Source organism: Eschrichtius robustus, chromosome 6 (assembly GCF_028021215.1).
Source record: "Eschrichtius robustus isolate mEscRob2 chromosome 6, mEscRob2.pri, whole genome shotgun sequence".
NCBI classification, from domain to species: Eukaryota; Metazoa; Chordata; class Mammalia; order Artiodactyla; family Eschrichtiidae; genus Eschrichtius; species Eschrichtius robustus.
The window spans coordinates 138,032,595-138,050,277 of record NC_090829.1 but is presented as its reverse complement, the minus strand read 5'-3'; the positions used below and the strand labels follow the sequence as shown (position 1 = coordinate 138,050,277).

At 42.8% G+C, this 17,683-nt stretch overlaps 1 protein-coding gene across 12 annotated transcripts in view; it reads left to right on the top strand.

Annotated features, from left to right (window-relative positions):
* Positions 1–17,683, top strand: part of SETD4 (SET domain containing 4) — a 423,911-nt gene that overhangs the window by 215,384 nt on the left and 190,844 nt on the right. Inside the window, exons 14-15 of one of the 12 annotated variants that reach the window (XR_011074342.1) lie at positions 292–1,298; positions 3,725–4,468. The exons of the other annotated variants lie outside the window; for them this stretch is intronic. The gene's annotated coding sequence lies outside the window, so the exon portion shown is untranslated. Of the gene's footprint in view, positions 1–291; positions 1,299–3,724; positions 4,469–17,683 lie in introns of those variants that run through there. 12 annotated transcript variants of the gene reach the window in all.

Here is a 17,683-nt window from a genome sequence, read left to right as displayed (position 1 = left end):
TGTTGCATCTCGTATGACAGGAGAATGTTCCCCTGTTGATAAACTGATCTGGAGGCCTGAGGGTCCAGCACCATCATCCTTACCTGTTTCCTGCCAGTACATGTTGCCTGGGGCCTGTAGCTCCTTCAGGCTCTATCTTTTTTCTTCCCTGAAAAGCCCAGCATTTCCCTGGCTCAGTGCTGATGCCTCCTTCTGGCGGATGGAGCCGAACATTGAAACTATGCCACAGCTTAGGAGCAGCCCTTGGATCAGGTGTACTGTCATTAAAAGGTTTCTTCTTCTTATCTCCAGAGTGTAAGTCTTTTCCATGAAGGGGATGCTATCCTAGAAGGCTCAGGCCCTGCTCGGCCATTGCTGTCTCTCAGACACCAATTCTCGGAGCCTCCACCTGCTGCTGGGCTGTCATCAAGCCAGAAGCGACACTGAGACAATCTAGCTGTCATCGGCACATTGGGAGCTGATGAAGGTGAATCAGGGGAGCTGCAGACACAGACACGACGGCCTCGCACAGTTGTTGAGCTGCACATCCCAGAGCGGACCACAACAAAAGCTCCAAAGAGGAAAGGTCAAACCCATGAAGTGCTATTTGTTTTCACTGAAACTTCATCCCTCCCACTTAACACCCGTCTAACCAGCAACGGAATCAATTACCACGTGTCAGCCCGAAATCTGACACAAGAAAGAAAAGAAGGACACAACCTCCCCTGGGGGGCGGCAGGCGGGCAGAGGGGACTGGAGAGTTAGAAACCTCAGGGCGGGAAGCCATGAATGAGCCACTCTCTCCTGTAATTAAGGGTGGAAGGCGGCCTGAAATTCTGATCCCTTCCTTCTCTCCCTGTGCCAGCCTTCCAGCCAGATCAGTTTCACCGGTTGTACTATTGGGTGTTTCTGTCTCAAAGGGTGGTCAGCAAGCCTGCGAGGTTATTCGACTTTGGTTACATAAGTTGCTCCATTTAATAATTGAAGACCCAGAGGTTCTAGACGTTTATTCTTTTATCAAGCTCCAGGAGGGAGAATTCTCGGCAGATCATGTTCGGACGCCATGCCGATTTGAGCTGATTGAGTTGCCGCATTTCTCAGGCTTCTGTTAAATGTGGTGTCAGCTCGTCCAAGAGCGTCCTTTTCAGGTGATGTCATTCACTTGCTACCTTTATGCAAGTCTTGAAAAGAGAACTCCTTGGGCTGCTCAGGCAAAACCCACAAAAGTTCCTCGGATGGATCCCATGCACTGTGGATGTCAGTTAACCCGGTGCTGATTTGCCAGCTCTATTAAATAAGATGCTTTTAGTTTCCCAGAGGTAAGTTTTTGTTAATCAAGGAGACCTAAATTCTTAAACTTTGATGAATAGGGTCCCACGATGAAGAACTCTCTTGTCTTCAGGTAGAGCATTAGATGGACATTTCTTGTAAATGGCCTTGCCTCTCAGATTGCTGTACCATATTGGAATGTTCAAAGTGTGAGCACTGATTACAATGAAACATTGGGTAGAAAAAGCAGGAAGCATGGCTCCAGATATCCTGGTGGTCATTAAAAGATATTTCCATTTATCAGCAGGGATTAATGAAAGGCAATTGTTTTTGCTCATCCAGATGATTAAAGTTGTCAGTGGAATAGTAAGTAGCATGCTAATGAATGAATCGTGAATCGTCGTTTGCTGCAGTTGTTAGTTTTCTTTGGTCTTATAATACTGATATCTCCTTATGATACTACTTTAAGATGATTTCTTCTAATCTAAATGGTGCTCGGTTTGGGGGTCTTCCATCTGCAGAGAGGGATACGTGTGCTTTCCTCTTGACTCTCTCAAGGTGACACCAACTACATGCATGGTTTTATTTACTGCCTGCATCCTAATGTCCCTTTACATCTTTATTATTATACCGGCTCTTTACTTCCCTAGGCTCAGCTCTGCACCTCCGTCTCTGAGTGGAAACTGTCCCCCTGTCTCCCAGACCCCTTGAACGCAGCTCTGGCCAAGGGACATCAATCATCTTTCCCCCGTTTGTTACCTCCTCCACATCTATTCTCCATTTCAAATGTGGGAGCGAAATCCCAGGGGTCACTTAAGCTTGAAACCTGAGATACTTGCTTGACTCCCTTGTCTCCTTTATCCCACACATCATCAGATGTTATTGATTTTGCCTCCTAAATATTTCTCGCATTCGCCCCTCTCTGCCATTCCTGCTACTTGGTCCTATTTTACGCCTCCATTCTTTCTTCCTTCCTATTTTGACAGCCTCTCAGAGTTCTCACCTCTGTGGCTTTGCTCATGTTTTCACCTCTGGCTTAGAGTGTGTCTCTTCTTTTCTTCCTCTTTTTAACCAGAGAAACTTAAGACTTTAAGACTCCAATCAGACATCACTTAAAAAAAAAAAAGGGGGAACATCAATTACTTGTTTTCAAAAATCTACATTTTCTCTTGAGTTCTCTCTCTTCCTTAATTCTATCCCTGTCTCTCCCCCTCTCCCAGGTAGAAAGTTTTGGATCATCTTTTGCCCCCGAGATGAGATCAGTTACCAAATGCTGATTTAATACTGAATTTTATCCTTCCTCTTTTCTGTCTCCACCCACCTGATTTTCATGTAAGCTGGAATCCCTGTCTCCTAGCAAATCTTTCCACCCTATTCTTTGCAACTTTTGTCCTTCTGCTTACCATCAGATTCATCTTTCTAACCTCCTTCTTTGGTCAAAACCTTCTTGGGACCCATTTTCTGCAGAGAAATTTTGTAACTCCCTAGCTGGCATTTGGAGCCCTTTACAACCTGACCCTAATTTACCATTTTAGTGGCAGGTGATATCCCTGGCCCCCGACCTCTAGTGTACACCCCCCCTCCCAACTACCCCGCTGCCTTAGAGCTGTGTCATGCGTTTGGCCTATGGCCATGCTGTTCTTCCTGAGATGTCATCTCTGGGTGTTGAGATCCTACTTACCTCTTAAAGCCTAATTTATATGGAAATAATATTCGAAGCATTGCCGATTGCCTTTTCTTTGCAGTCTCAATGAGTGTATAGTTTGCTATTTATCACAGTCTGCCCAGCATTACGGGCACTTAGGTATCTATTTTCTTTTAAGCTGTGGACACCCCAGGGTGTATTTCATCACCATTTGTACTCCTCAGTACTTCCATTTAGCAGTTCCTCATTAAATCCATTGCAAGAAATGGAAAACTACATACTTTAAATATATATTTAAAAAAGAGATCTTTTTTTTAAACAAAATTGAGGTGTAATTATTATACAACATTATGTTAGTTCAGGTGTGCGACACAATGATTCCGATATTTGTGAACATTTTGAAATGATCACCACAACAAGTCTAGTTAACATCCATCACCATACATAGTTATAGAATATTATTTTCTTGTGATGAAAACTTTTAAGATCTATTAAAAAGGGAGCTCTTTATTTTTGATTGTGTTCATTTTTTAGCCTTCACTATCACTTCCAAAATCTTTTTTAACACTAAACATACACTGAATATCTTTTGTCTTTCTAAAAACTGAGTCCAAATGCTTGCTTTGAAAACATAAGGTAGCATTCATATAAGTACGAAAGAAAAGCGTTTCTGAATTGTTGATTTAAAAACAATCATCTGATGGATTTCAACTTTATGTTTCCGACTGGAACCCATATAGACAAAGCTTGAATCAGGTGCCATGCTGTTTCTCTGGTTTTGGTCAAGCATGGCTCCCACCCTAAGGAATTTGCTTTGTTTTTCTTTTGCAGGGGCCTCTGATGTTCAGGGAATGGATCAGTGGAAATGAATAGCCTAAACTATATCTTGCTACATAATAAGTTAATGTCGGATGAAATGCACACACCGTATATGTATGAATGTGAACATGTGGAAAACAGATGATTTTTAGACGTGACTAACATGCTCATTAGGCATTTTTAGCAAAATTCTCCAGTAGGCTCATGGTCCTGAAGTTGAAATGCAAGAAGTTGACTGTCTAGTATGCTCTTCAGAATCCAGAAGTTTAACTTGGATCCCTTTGAAGTCTTTTATTATGATGGATGAATCATTTCAACATTTTGCTACATTCAAAGGCCCTCAATAAAAGATAAAATCAAGTGCCTTACTAATCAAGGAGACCACAGATGATTGGAAATCAGGCGAAAATGTGACATGAGTGGTAATACTAAACTCAAAAACCTGTCTCAATCACTACAAATTTCAAAAGAGTTTGGAAACATTTACAAATGTGAAAAAATGCACACAACTGGTTTCAGAAGCCATTTGGGAAATGTTTGGGTGCTATTTGTAATAGAAATAAACATTTGATACTTTTCTCAAGTGAATGTTTTATAATAGAGTTTGGCATCACAAAGCAAGGATGGAGGACGCCTTCTGTCCCTGCCTATTTGTGAGCAGAGATTCCCAGGATAGGTCTGGGTTTGGCCCCCATGTCTGTGTCAGCCACTGATGGTACAAAACTCATTTTTTTAGGGAGGTGGGTCTTATGTTCAGGCGGGGAGGGTTTCACCCAAGGACTAAGATTTGAGGGTTCTTGGCAAAGACTGCCGAGGTCCCAACTTACCATTCATTCTACCCTCAACTCCCTGAGACAATGTCTATGAGATGACCAAGGCCTAAACCTGCACTGCAGAGGGCTCAAGACTAAAATGCCAGCACCCCCAAAAGGGGCACTAGAATAAGTTCACTGTGGGAAGCTACAAGGAAGAGCTGCCCAGCCCAGGGCCCAGTGAGAGCAGAGAGATCGTGAACTGCTCCAGTGAACAAAGCAGACGAGGTATCAAGACTGTCCAGGGCAAGGATCCAGATGGTGCCCTGAAAACAACACATTCCAAAGAGGTTTTGAAAGTGAAGAGCAGCAACATCCTGATGTCTTATCATCTAGTTTCCACACAGTTTTTAAAAAAATTTTTATAAATTTATTTATTTATTTTTGGCTGCATTGGGACTTATTTTTTTTTTGACAGTGATATTTTATTTTTTGCATCTCACTCTATTTATTTATTTAACATCTTTATTGGAGTATAAATGCTTTACAGTGGTGTGTTAGTTTCTGCTGTATAACAAAGTGAATCAGCTATACATATACATATATCCCCATATCTCCTCCCTCTTGCGTTTCCCTCCCACACTCCCTATCTCACCCCTCTAGGTGGTCACAAAACACTGAGCTGATCTCCCTGTGCTATGTGGCTGCTTCCCACTAGCTATCTGTTTTAAATTTGGTAGTGTATGTATGTCCATGCCACTCTCTCCCTTCGTCCCAGCCTACCCTTCCCCCTCCCCACGTCCTCAAGTCCATTCTCTAAGTCTGCGTCTTTATTCCTGTCCTGCCCCTAGGTTCCTCAGAAGCATTTTTTTTTTTTTAAGATTCCATATATATGTGTTAGCATACGGTATTTGCTTTTCTCTTTCTGACTTACTTCACTCTGTATGACAGACTCTAGGTCCATCCACCTCACTACAAATAACTCAATTTCCTTTCCTTTTTTGGCTGAGTAATATTCCATTGTATATATGTGCCACATCTTCTTTATCCATTCATCTGTTGATGGACACTTAGGTTGCTTCCATGTCCTGGCTATTGCAAATAGTGCTGCAATGAACATTGTGGTACGTAACTCTTTTTGAATTATGGTTCTCTCAGCGTATATGCCTAATAGTGGGATTGCTGGGTGGTATGGTAGTTCTATTTTTAGTTTTCTAAGGAACCTTCATACTGTTCTCCATAGTAGCTGTATCAGTTTACATTCCCACCAACATTAGAAAAATGCAAATCAAAACTACAATGAGGTATCGCCTCACACCAGTCAGAATGGCCATCATCAAAAACTCTACAAACAATAAATGCTGGAGAGGGTGTGGAGAAAAGGGAACCCTCTTGCACTGTTGGTGCGTTGTAGGATCATGAGAGATTGCTACAAGCAACTATGTGCCAAAAAAACGGACAACCTGGAAGAAACAGACAAATTCTTAGAAAAGCGCAACCTTCCGAGACTGAACCAGGAAGAAATAGAAAATATAAACAGACCACTCACAAGCACTGAAATTGAGACTGTGATTAAAACTATTCCAACAAACAAAAACCCAGGACCAGATAGCTTCACAGGTGAATTCTATCAAACATTTAGAGAAGAGCTAACACCTATCCTTCTCAAACTCTTCCAAAATATAGCAGAGGGAGGACACTGCCAAATTCTGTGAGGCCACCATCACCCTGATAACAAAACCAGAAAAAGATGTCACAGAGAAAGAAAACTATAGGCCAATATCACTGCTGAACATAGATGCAAAAATCCTCAACAAAATACTAGCAAACAGAATCCAAGAGCACACTAAAAGGATCATACACCATGATCAAGTGGAGTTTATCCCAGGAATGCAAGGATTCTTCAATATACGCAAATCAGTTAAAGTGATAAACCATATTAACAAATTGAAGGAGAAAAACCATATGATCATCTCAATAGAGGAAGAAAAAGCTTTCGACAGAATTCAACACGCATTTATGATAAAAATCCTCCAGAAAGTAGGCATAGAGGGAACTTACCTCAACATAATAAAGGCCGTATGTGACAAACCCACAGCCAACATCGTTGGCACATTGTTCTCAATGGTGAAAAACTGAAACCATTTCCACTAAGATCAGGAAGAAGACAAGGTTGCCCGCTCTCACTACTATTATTCAACATAGTTTTGGAAGTTTTAGCCATAGCAATCAGAGAAGAAAAAGAAATAAAAGGAATCCAAATCAGAAAAGAAGAAGTAAAGCTGTTACTGTTTGCAGATGACATGATAATATACTTAGAGAATCCTAAAGACGCTACCAGAAAACTACTAGAGCTAATCAATGAATTTGGTAAAGTTGCAGGATATGAAATTAATGCACAGAAATCTCTTGCATTCCTATACACTAATGATGAAAAATCTGAAAGAGAAATTAAGGGAACACTCCCATTTACAATTGCAACAAAATGAATAAAATACCTAGGAACAAACCTACCTAAGGAGACAAAAGACCTGTATGGAGAAAACTGTAAGACACTGATGAAAGAAATTAAAGATGATACAAACAGATGGAGAGACATACCATATTGTTGGATTGGAAGAATCAACATTGTGAAAATGACTATACTTTGGGTATACTACCCAAAGCAATCTACAGATTCAATGCAATCCCTATCAAACCATCAATGGCATTTTTCACAGAACTAGAACAAAACATTTCACAATTTGTATGGAAACACAGAAGACCCCAAATAGCCAAAGCAATCTTGAGTAAGAAAAACGAAGCTGGAGGAATCAGGCTCCCTGACTTCAGACTATACTACAAAGCTACAGTAATCAAGACAGTATGGTACTGGCACAAAAACAGAAATATAGATCAATGGAACAGGATAGAAAGACCAGAGATAAACTCACACACATATGGTCACCTTACCTTTGATAAAGGAGGCAAGAATATACCATGGAGAAAAGGCAGCCTCTTCAATAAGTGATGCTGGGAAAACTGGACAGCTACATGTAAAAGAATGAAATTAGAACACTCCCTAACACCATACACAAAAATAAACTCAAAATGGAGGTGCATTTAATGTTGTCCCAGAGGTCTTTTATACTGTCCTCAGTTCTTTTTATACTTTTTTCTTTATTCTGCTCTGTGGTAGTTACTTCCAATATTTTATCTCCCAGGTCACTTATCCGTTCTTCTGCTTCAGTTATTCTGCTATTGATTCCTTGTAGAGAATTTTAAATTTCATTTTATGTGTTCATCATTGTTTGTTTGCTCTTTAGTTCTTTTAGTTCCTTGTTAAACGTTTCTTGTATTTTCTCCATTCTGCTTCCAAGATTTTGGATCATCTTTACTATCATTACTCTGAATCCTTTTCCAGGTAGACTGCCTATTTCCTCTTCATTTGTTTGGTCTGGTGAGTTTTTGCCTTGCTACTTCATCTGCTATGTGTTTCTCTGTCTTCTCATTTTGCTTGACTTCCTGTGTTTGGGGTCTCCTTTTCACAGGCTGCAGGTTCGTAGTTCCTGTTGTTTTTGGTGTCTGCCCCCAGTGGCTAAGGTTGGTTCAGTGGGTTGTGTAGGCTTCCTGGTGTAGGGGACTAGTGCCTGTGTTCTGTTGGATTAGGCTGGATCTTGTGTTTCTGGTGGGCAGGACCGTGTCCGGTGGTGTGTTTTGGGGTGTCTGTGACCTTATTATGATTTTAGGCAGCCTCTCCGCTAATGGGTGGGGTTGTATTCCTGTCTTGCTAGTTGTTTGGCACGGGGTGTTCAGCAGTGCAGCTTGCTGGTCATTGAGTGGAGCTGGGTCTCAGCGTTGAGATGGAGATCTGTGGGAGATCTTTCACTGTTTGATATTACATGGAGCTGGTAGGTCTCTGGTGGACCAATGTCCTGAACTTGGCTCTCCCAACTCAGAGGCACAGGCCTGACGCCCAGGCAGAGCACCAAGACCCTGTCAGCTGCACGGCTCAGAAGAAAAGGGAGAAAAAAAGAAGGAAAGAAAAAAAAATTAATACAGTAAAATAAGGTAAGTTATTAAAATAAAAAATAAAAAAATTATTTAAAATAAAATAAAAAATAAAAAGTAACAGAAAAAAAGAAAGAAAGCAATAATAGAGCAACCAAACCAAAAAACACATCTAGCAATGATAACAAGCGCTAAAAACTATAGTTAAAAAAACAAAACAAAAAAAACCAAAAAGCAAAGCGGACAGACAGAACCCTAGGAGAAATGGTGAAAGCAAAGCTATACAGACAAAATCACACAAAGAAGCATACACATACACACTCACAAAAAGAAAAAAGGGAAAAAAATCTGTCTATATATAAAAACGAAAAGGAAGAGAGCAACCAAATCAATAAACAAATCTACCAATGATAATAAACTCTAGATACTAAACTAAGATAAACATAAAACCAGAAACAAATTATATGCAGAAAGCAAACCCCAAGTCCACAGTTGCTCCTAAAGTCCACTGCCTCAATTTGGGATGATTCGTTGCCTATTCAGGTATTCCTCAGATGCAGGTACGTCAAGTTGATTGTGGAGATTTAATCCGCTGCTCCTGAGGCTGCTGGGAGAGATTTCCCTTTCTCTTCTTTGTCCGCACAGCTCGTGTGGTTCAGCTTTGGATTTGGCCCCGCCTCTGCGTGTAGGTCGCCTGAGGGCATCTGTTCCCGCTCAGACAGGACGGGGTTATAGGAGCAGCTGATTCTGGGGCTCTGGCTCACTCAGGCTGTGGGGAGGGAGGGGTACGGGATGCAGGGCAAGCCTGCGGCATCAGAGGCCGGCGTGACATTGCAACAGCCTGAGGCACACCGTGTGTTCTCCCGGGGTAGTCGTCCCTGGATCACGGGACCCTGGCAGCGTCGGGCTGCACAGGTTCCCGGGAGGGGAGGTGTGGATAGTGACCTGTGCTTGCACACAGGCTTCTTGGTGGCGGCAGCAGCAGGCTTAGCGTCTCATGCCCGTCTCTGGGGTCCGTGCTGATAACCACAGCTCGTGCCCATCTATGGAGCTCGTTTAGGTGGTGTTCTGTATCCCCTCTCCTCGTGCACCCTGAAACAATGGTCTCTTGCCTCTTAGGCAGGTCCAGAGTTTTTCCCGGACTCCCTCCCGGCTAGCCGTGGCGCACTAGCCCCCTTCAGGCTGTGTTCACGCAGCCAACCCCAGTCCTCTCCCTGGGATCTGACCTCCGAAGCCGGAGCTTCAGCTCCCAGCCCCTTCCCATCCCGGTGGGTGAGCAGACAAGCCTCTTGGGCTGGTGAGTGCTGGTCCACACCAGTCCTCTGTGCGGGAAAGTCTCCGCTTTGCCCTCTGCACCCCTGTTGCTGCACTCTCCTCTGTGGCTCCGAAGCTTCCCCCCTGCCACCCCCCGTCTCTGCCAGTGAAGGGTCTCCCTAGTATCCTTCCCAGCTCCCTCCCAGAGGTGCAGGTCCCCTCCCTATTCTTTTGTCTCTGTTTTTTCTTTTTCCTTTTGCCCTACCCAGGTACGTGGGGAGTTTCTTGCCTTTTGGGAAGTCTGAGGTCTTCTGCCAGCATTCAGTAGGTGTTCCGTAGGAGTTGTTCCACATGCAGTTGTATTTCTGATGTATTTGTGGGGAGGAAAGTGATCTCCATGTCTTACTCCTCCGCCATCTTGAAGGTCTCTGCCCTGGGTCTTCACTGCTGTGCACAGGCTTTCTTAATTGCGGCGAGCAGGGGCTACTCTTTGTTGCGGTGCGTGGGTTTCTCATTGTGGTGGCTTCTCTTGTTGTGGAGAATGGGCTCTAGGTGCGTGGGCTTCAGTAGTTGTGGCACATGGGCTCAGTAGCTGTGGTGCGTGGGCTCTAGAGCTCAGGCTCAGTCATTGTGGCGAATGGGCTTAGTTGCTCCGTGGCATGTGGCATCTTCCCGGACCAGGGCTCGAACCCGTGTCCCCTGCATTGGCAGGTGGATTCTTAACCACTGTGCCACCAGGGAAGCCCTTCCCTCCATTTTTTAAAACTAGGAATTGAATCCCCACTTGGTGTATCAGATAGGCCGGCTGTTTGTGTAGCCCAATCCCGCCATTGTCTTGGACTTGTTTCATTGTGTTAGTCCCTGAATCAGAAATCTTTACTGATCCTACCTTTCCTTTAAGGGAAAGCTGGTGCTCAAAAACATCTAAAAACTGGCCCCAAATAACTCTTGCAGGCTTATGTCTTCTATTCCCCAATATTAACCCTTTACCAGAGTCACTAAATACATCTTCAGTCTGCCTGTCTCAGTACCTTTGCTAGGGCCATTTACTCACCCCTGGAATGATTTTCCTTCTTGGCTCTTGTCCAGTGGAAACTTTGCCTAGACTCAAAGACCCTCTCACATCTCACCACCTCCAGAAAGCCTTCCCAGATCACCCAAGATAGGTGAGATCGTTTCCTCTTTCATAACTCTAAGGAGTCCCCTGGCTTTGTCCCCTTCATGACACTCATGCCATGCTGTCTAGTGCTGTCACCCTGAGTGTACCTACTGAGAGTCTGGGCTCATAGACAATGAGGGACACTTTTTGTTTTTCCTGTTCTGTCCATCAGCACCAGGTACAATGCCCAGCGTGCACAGCAGCTGCTCAGTATGTATTGTTGAGCTAACTGGGTGAATTATGTCTCTAGGTAATTCTTGGTACCTAAAGTGTTTACATATAAACCCATTCATTCATTCCTTCATCCATTCATTTTTACATTGACTACTCACTCCATCCAGCTCTGTGCTTGTCCCTGGAAATATAGCAATGTTCAGTAAAGTCATGGTGCCTGTCTTCGCAGAGTTTATAACCTCGTGGGGGAAAAGAAATAATCACACAGCTAATAATCATAATACTCACTGTGGCTTCCACTTACTGAAGGCTTACTCTGTGCTAGTCACTATGTTAAGTACTTCTTCATATTATCTTATTGAGTTCTCCTGACTACCCTTGGAGACAAGCATTATCATCCTCTTCTTACAGATCAGGGAATCGAAGCTTAGCATGTTTGTTAGGTTAACTGCCTAAAGCCACCTGGCTGGCGAGAAGAAGAGTGAGAGCTTGACCTTACCTGTATGACTCCAGAGCCTGTGATTTTTAACCACCACATAATTACTAATCTTACAGGGATGACAGATACCATAAATAGCATGTGTGTTAGTTTCCTATGGCTGCTGTAACAAATTATCACAGATTTAGTGGCTTCAAACAACACAAATTGATTATCTCAAAGTTGTGGAGGTCAGAAATCCAACATGGCTCTCACAAGGGTAAAGCCAAGTTGTGGGCATGACTGCATTCCTCCTGGAGTCTCCAGGGGGGGGGATTCCACATCCTTGCCTTTTCCAGCTTCTAGAAGCTGCCCTCATTCCTTGACTCATGGCTCCTTCCTCCATCTTCAAAGCCAGCAACATCGCATCTCTCTGACCCACTTCTGTCTTCATGTCTCTCTCTGACTACAGATGAGAAAGGTTCTCTGCTTTTTAGGACTTATGTGATCACATCTGGCTCACCTGGTTAATCCAGGGCAATCTCCCCATCTCAAGATTCTTAATCACATCTGCATGGTCCTTTTTGCCCTGTAAGGTCACATATTCACAGATTCCAAAGTTTAAGGTGTGGACATCTTTGGGGTGCCATTTTTCTACTGACCACACCAGGAGAGAGGTCGCAAGGGGAGCAGTCTGGAGGTATAGGGAGGGCCCAGGCTACTCGGGAAGGACAGGAACCCCAGCCAAGGACTGAGAAGGTGTGAAGCCCCTGCCAAGTCACAGAGCTGGGGCCTTAGAAAGTCCGAGAGTGGCCTGATGTGGAGAGTGGGGGGAAATGGCCCCTGCTGAGGCTGGAGAATGTGGCAGGGGCCAGATCGTGAGGAACATGGCTGGCAGGTAGGGGAGGGATTCCATTATGGTTCTGGGAGAAAAGGGCAGTAAATAAAAAGGTCAAGAAGGGGATACAATTGGTTTCTTTTTCAGCTCATTCTGCTGCTGTGTGGAGAACAGATTGGTAGGGAACGAGAGTGGACACAATTAGGAGGGTATTTCAGTAGTTCAGGTGGGAGATGTTGATGGCCTGGACCAAGATGCTGGCACTGCCGAGCCAGAGGAGAGGTCTGCCTGGGCTCTTCCCCAGAGCGAATGGCAGGGCTGGGTGATTGCTTGGATGTGCTGTTAAGGGAGAGACTTCTAGGTTTCTTAGTGGGATCACTGGAGTTGGGGGGGGAGGCATGGTAGTTGGAGGAAGACCAGGCTTGGATGGGAGCGGGATGGTCAGAGCCAGGTGGCTCTAGAAAGAGCAAAGGCGGTTAATATAAGAAAAAATCCTCTTGAGGATAAGAGGCCAGAACTGAGCGGGTATAACCAGGGCAATATCTTCTACCAAATCGCTCATTTTGGTTCTTATGACTGAATATTTATAGGGGCCATATTTCTTTAAGAGGACCCAAATGCATGACATTAAAATGTTTCCTGGAAAATTATGCAGACCAAATATTCTGACTGTTGGTTTGGTTTGATTAAGGGCAACAGATCTGTTATCATATTTCAGCCTTTCCATCTTAATAACCAAATATTCTTTTTTATTTCCTCTCTCTCTTTCACATGGTACCTTTATGTGCACTATATATATTTTTTTTCCTTGAATCTTAGCCTGATGGCAGCCTGATTCTTTGGGCACAGTATAAAATCCTTGATTTTTAAAATGATTCATTTTGTTTTTCAGCTAATACATATAGAGGTGTACATCTCAACAGAATTAATATTTTGCAAAAATAAGTTTTCAGGAAACTATGTTTGACATAAACCAATTATGGGATGAAACAAAAGGCCATCAACTCACCATGCAAGGTTGAATTAATAGAATTTCACACACGCTCGTGTAACTTAGCAACTTAATTTATACACCAGTCCTGGGATGAGACTCCACAATCATCTTGTTTAGACCTCACAACATGACTGCATCTACTGACACATGTTAGGTTGGGAAGCTCGATACTAGAAACGAATGGAGTGCATTCTCCTGGGGAGCAAGGACACTTCAGAATTTCCCACTGGTCTCCCATTCATCCCTGGGGACTGCGGTTGTCTGATGCGTGGATGGTTGGATGCCCAGACTTCCCTGGAAAGACTTTCCTTGTGTTCTTCCCTTTAGACTGTTTCAGTGGTTCTCAAACTTCAGTGAGCCTAAGAATTACTATATAGGGCTGTATGGATAAAGACATGTTTGATTTGCAATTTAAGACAATTCAAGGGTACTTTGCACTTTAATTTTTGCCTTCTGTGCTGATTTTAGAACTTAAACTCTCTATAAATTCTTGGAACTTAACTGCGATCTGGGGCAATAATTCCAAGTCTGATTTTGGGAGGTATTTCAGCACCCTGCCTTTGAACAGAAGAGGGGCTGAAGTTAGAGGCAGCCGGGAGATGCTCTACGTGAAACTGATTAAATAATTAGAAGGTGATAAGCACCCTGTTCCTGTTTGTGGTAAAGAGATCCTGGCATGGCAAGACAGCGGAGACCTTAATATTAATTGTCAGATGCCAGTGTGAGAACAGGGTTGGACCTAGGACATATACAATGAGATTCCTCATGAGGGACCAAGGCTGATACCTAGTGCTGTACAAGCAAAGCCTTATTGTAGTTTGAGACAAGTGTTGGGAGAACCACACAGCTCATTTGCACCTAATAATGAATGCCACAGTCCAGACTCAGGCCACAGCTTCCTCAGCGGTCCCTTGTATAGTCACATCATCACCTGCCATATTACATGAATTTACTTTGAAATTTTGTGGCTTTTTATCATTTTGATTATATTTATTTTAAACGTTAATTTATAGTTTCAGAAGTGTTCTAAGCAGAGGGAATCTATTTCCAGTTTTAGGTGCGTTCATATTTAAGACACATTATAATTTAAACAACTGGGGATCTAATGCATTTGGTGTTGAATAGGAATCACTCCAGGAGTACATACTCTATCCTCAAACACTTATTGTGCATCTGGGGTATAAAGATGAATAGGTGGTAAAGATGGGAATTTTTTTCCTATGAAAAGTGTCCATGTCTTGCTCAACTTAATGAAATAGTGCCTCATGCTATTCCTAAGAATAATGAGAAAGCATGGAGTGTCCTTCACAGCTGCATTTGTGTACACGTCAACCATGTGAAAATGGCATCAAGTGTTGAGTAGAAAAGTTCTTATTGATTCTGTAGTTCCAAAGTGTTATAAAATATATCAGATCCTGAAACCTCGGCATGTCCTTAGCACACTCTGTATTAAATACATTATGAAATCCACTTAGTAAAACAAACAAACAAGCAAAAAAACTTCATGTAGGGTGAATTTAACAGCTATGAAGATAAGTCTTGGTAAACAAAACAAAACAAAGAAAACATTGGGAAAGCTGTTGTCAGTGTAAACTTTGACCCTCAAGCCAAGATTCTCTTGTTAAGTATAAAGAAGAGGATAATGTTTGGGGCTTAAACTTTCTGTGGTCCCTCCACAAGCTGTGGGGAGGGATGTCTTCACACTGACCACATGCTCGTCTTCAGACTCCAGCATCTCGCCCACTCATGCTCAGAGAAAGTTTGAGGAATGAAAAGATTATGTACTTCGAGGTGATTTCTATTCCATGGCAAATGCATCACTTAACGTGTGACTCAGCTCACTGGCAGCTCTAGTAATTGAAGTGCTGCTTTCAGGCACGGGGGCTGCAAAACTTCTGCAAAACTTCTGCATTGATTATGAAATGGATCGCACAAGTGCTTTCCCAGGCTGCTGGTGAGACCCAGGTGTCCTGCCTACCCCACGTGCAACCTGCAGCCTTATTTTACCTTCTTATCATCACTCGCAAAAGCTTGGGTGAGCGGTCCATTGATGAGTCTTCTTCCTCAGCTCCTGGTCTGTGCACTAATTCCCCACTGAGATTCAAGTCCTGCCCTGCCCCTGGCTAGGCATGGATTTTGTCACCCCAAGCCTTGCATCCTTCTTTCTCCGTGAGCTTTTGGAGCCCCTGGCACTGGCACAGGTTGGATTCCTGGAGGAAGGAGTGCATAGTGAAAAGCTTTGGCTCTCTTTCCATCTAAGTCTTAGTGTAGATCTAGGTCTCAGTACCTGGCAGAGTTCCCTCCCCTCTGCATAACTGAGTTGACTTTTTTAGCTTTATGGGTTTTGCTCAAAGCAAAATAGTCCTAATTGCCCATCACTGAAACAAGAACTATATGACTTCTAACTAAGAAAAAACTCAGTACAACAGGTATATCATTCGTGTGGACTCAGAGGTGAAGTCCAAGCTGTAGGGTTGACACACCTTTGGGGTATCTCTAAGCAATCTTACAAATGTGGTGATTCTAGTTTTGACTTTAGGTGCAACTGTAAAAAAATTAGAGTCTTTGAACTGGTTAAAAGTTTATAGTACCTCACCATGAAGGTTTTCATTAGTTTCTTTCTTGAGTTTTTGTTTTTGTTTTGAAGGTATTTTTCAGGAATGGTAGCTACTGAGCCAACCAATTCTCAGTCACTCATTCATTTGTCAGTCCAAGAGGGAGATACAATTGCTCCTCCTATTAGCACCAAGGAAATGGGGAAGGGTGATGCTGGCCATTGCCTGGACTTCAGGAGAAAGGGGAGTCCAGGGTGGGCTGAGCCATGGAAGTTCGTTTGGTTTACTCAAGTTGATGTGGGCAGTAAAAAGAAACCGAGATTAAAATGTTCTAGAAGAAGTCTTAGGGGACAGTGAATTCTTGTTCGTTCTTCCCTCTGAGTTATCTCCCCATTGTTCTTTGGAAGAAGATAAAGTTTCTCCTCCACTGAAAAAGATCAAGTTACTAGACAAAAGGCATGGATGGGAATGTCTTTTTGCAGAGATTAATCATTTGAAACCTACTTTGCAAACTGCCACACTACCAGCCCTCACTCTTGCTCCTTTCTTTACTTTTCCATGCCATCTTTGTGAATTGCTCTGTTCTCAACTCCCCATGCCAGAACCTGCTGTCCAAACGTACAGTTGGGTGTTCATCTTTAGATCAAGCCCCATGCTTTTCACAAGCAAAGCTATCTTCCTGTGGGCTCCTTGGTGGGATTTTGGGATGCCTGGTGAATTGGGTGAGTGGTGATGGTTTGTAATTCAAAGATGGATTGTTTATCAACACCACAGACAATGCTGGCCAAGAAAGTAGGTTCGGTGTTTGGTTGTTGGGGATAGTGGATTGTAATAGTTTCCTTTCCAATTTTTTATAAGGAAGGTCAAATGCCGAAACATAGTAGGAGGAGTCTGAGGCACAGGGAGAAGGCTGAGAGTTGGATGAGAATACAGGATCGAATAGGATTTGATGCTTTGAATACTTGTGATGTTCATAGGCTGTTCCAAAAATATGAACTTTCCCAGCATCTTCATTCGTTAATGGAAAATTTGTGACATCTGCAATTGCATTTATCTTTTAAATTTCCTTTCTAACCATTGTGTTGCATAGTCTGGTACTTCATTAGTAATGATTTTACTGACAGTTCCCTTAAACATTCTCTGGATTCAGGTGGAGGAAGATGGATTTTTAACTAATCTTTTTTGGCATAAACATATATCATATAGGAGACTTAACTGTTCTTTCTATTTTTCATTTGTTTTCTTTGGTATTATCTGACATTAGGTTGTCAGAACAAATTAAGTGGTGACTGAGCAATAATTGCTTTGTGATATAAGAAGATGGGTAAAAATTGCTTTTTAACTCAGTAGATGCTCTACTTCCTACATCTAAAATATTTAGGTAGGCAACTGTGCATTGAGTAGACGGGACTGTGGATATATTTATGGACCTGGCTCATCTTTTGAAAATGGGGATTTGTACTGAATAATTTGGATTTGCCGACTTCATAGCTCAGGTTTCTGGAACCAGTGCCAACCTCCTCTTCCCGTTGTGCGATGCAAATGTGGTCCGGTTGTTAATGCTAGTCTTGTCTGTCTGCTGCATCCTTTCTTCAGACTATCCACTAGTATCCACCTAGGCTGCATCCGCCTCCCTTCCATCTAACTGAACTTTTAAGATTGTCTTGATTCTTTTAAAAAATCCATTTCAAAGCCCAATTAGAGATCAGAGTGACAAACTCTTTAGAACCCTAGACTCAAAATGCATCAAGGCACACAAAAATGAATTTTCCATTATCATTTCAGCAGATATTTATTTCAGCCAATTCCGTGGTGGATTCTGGGGGTTTTATATATA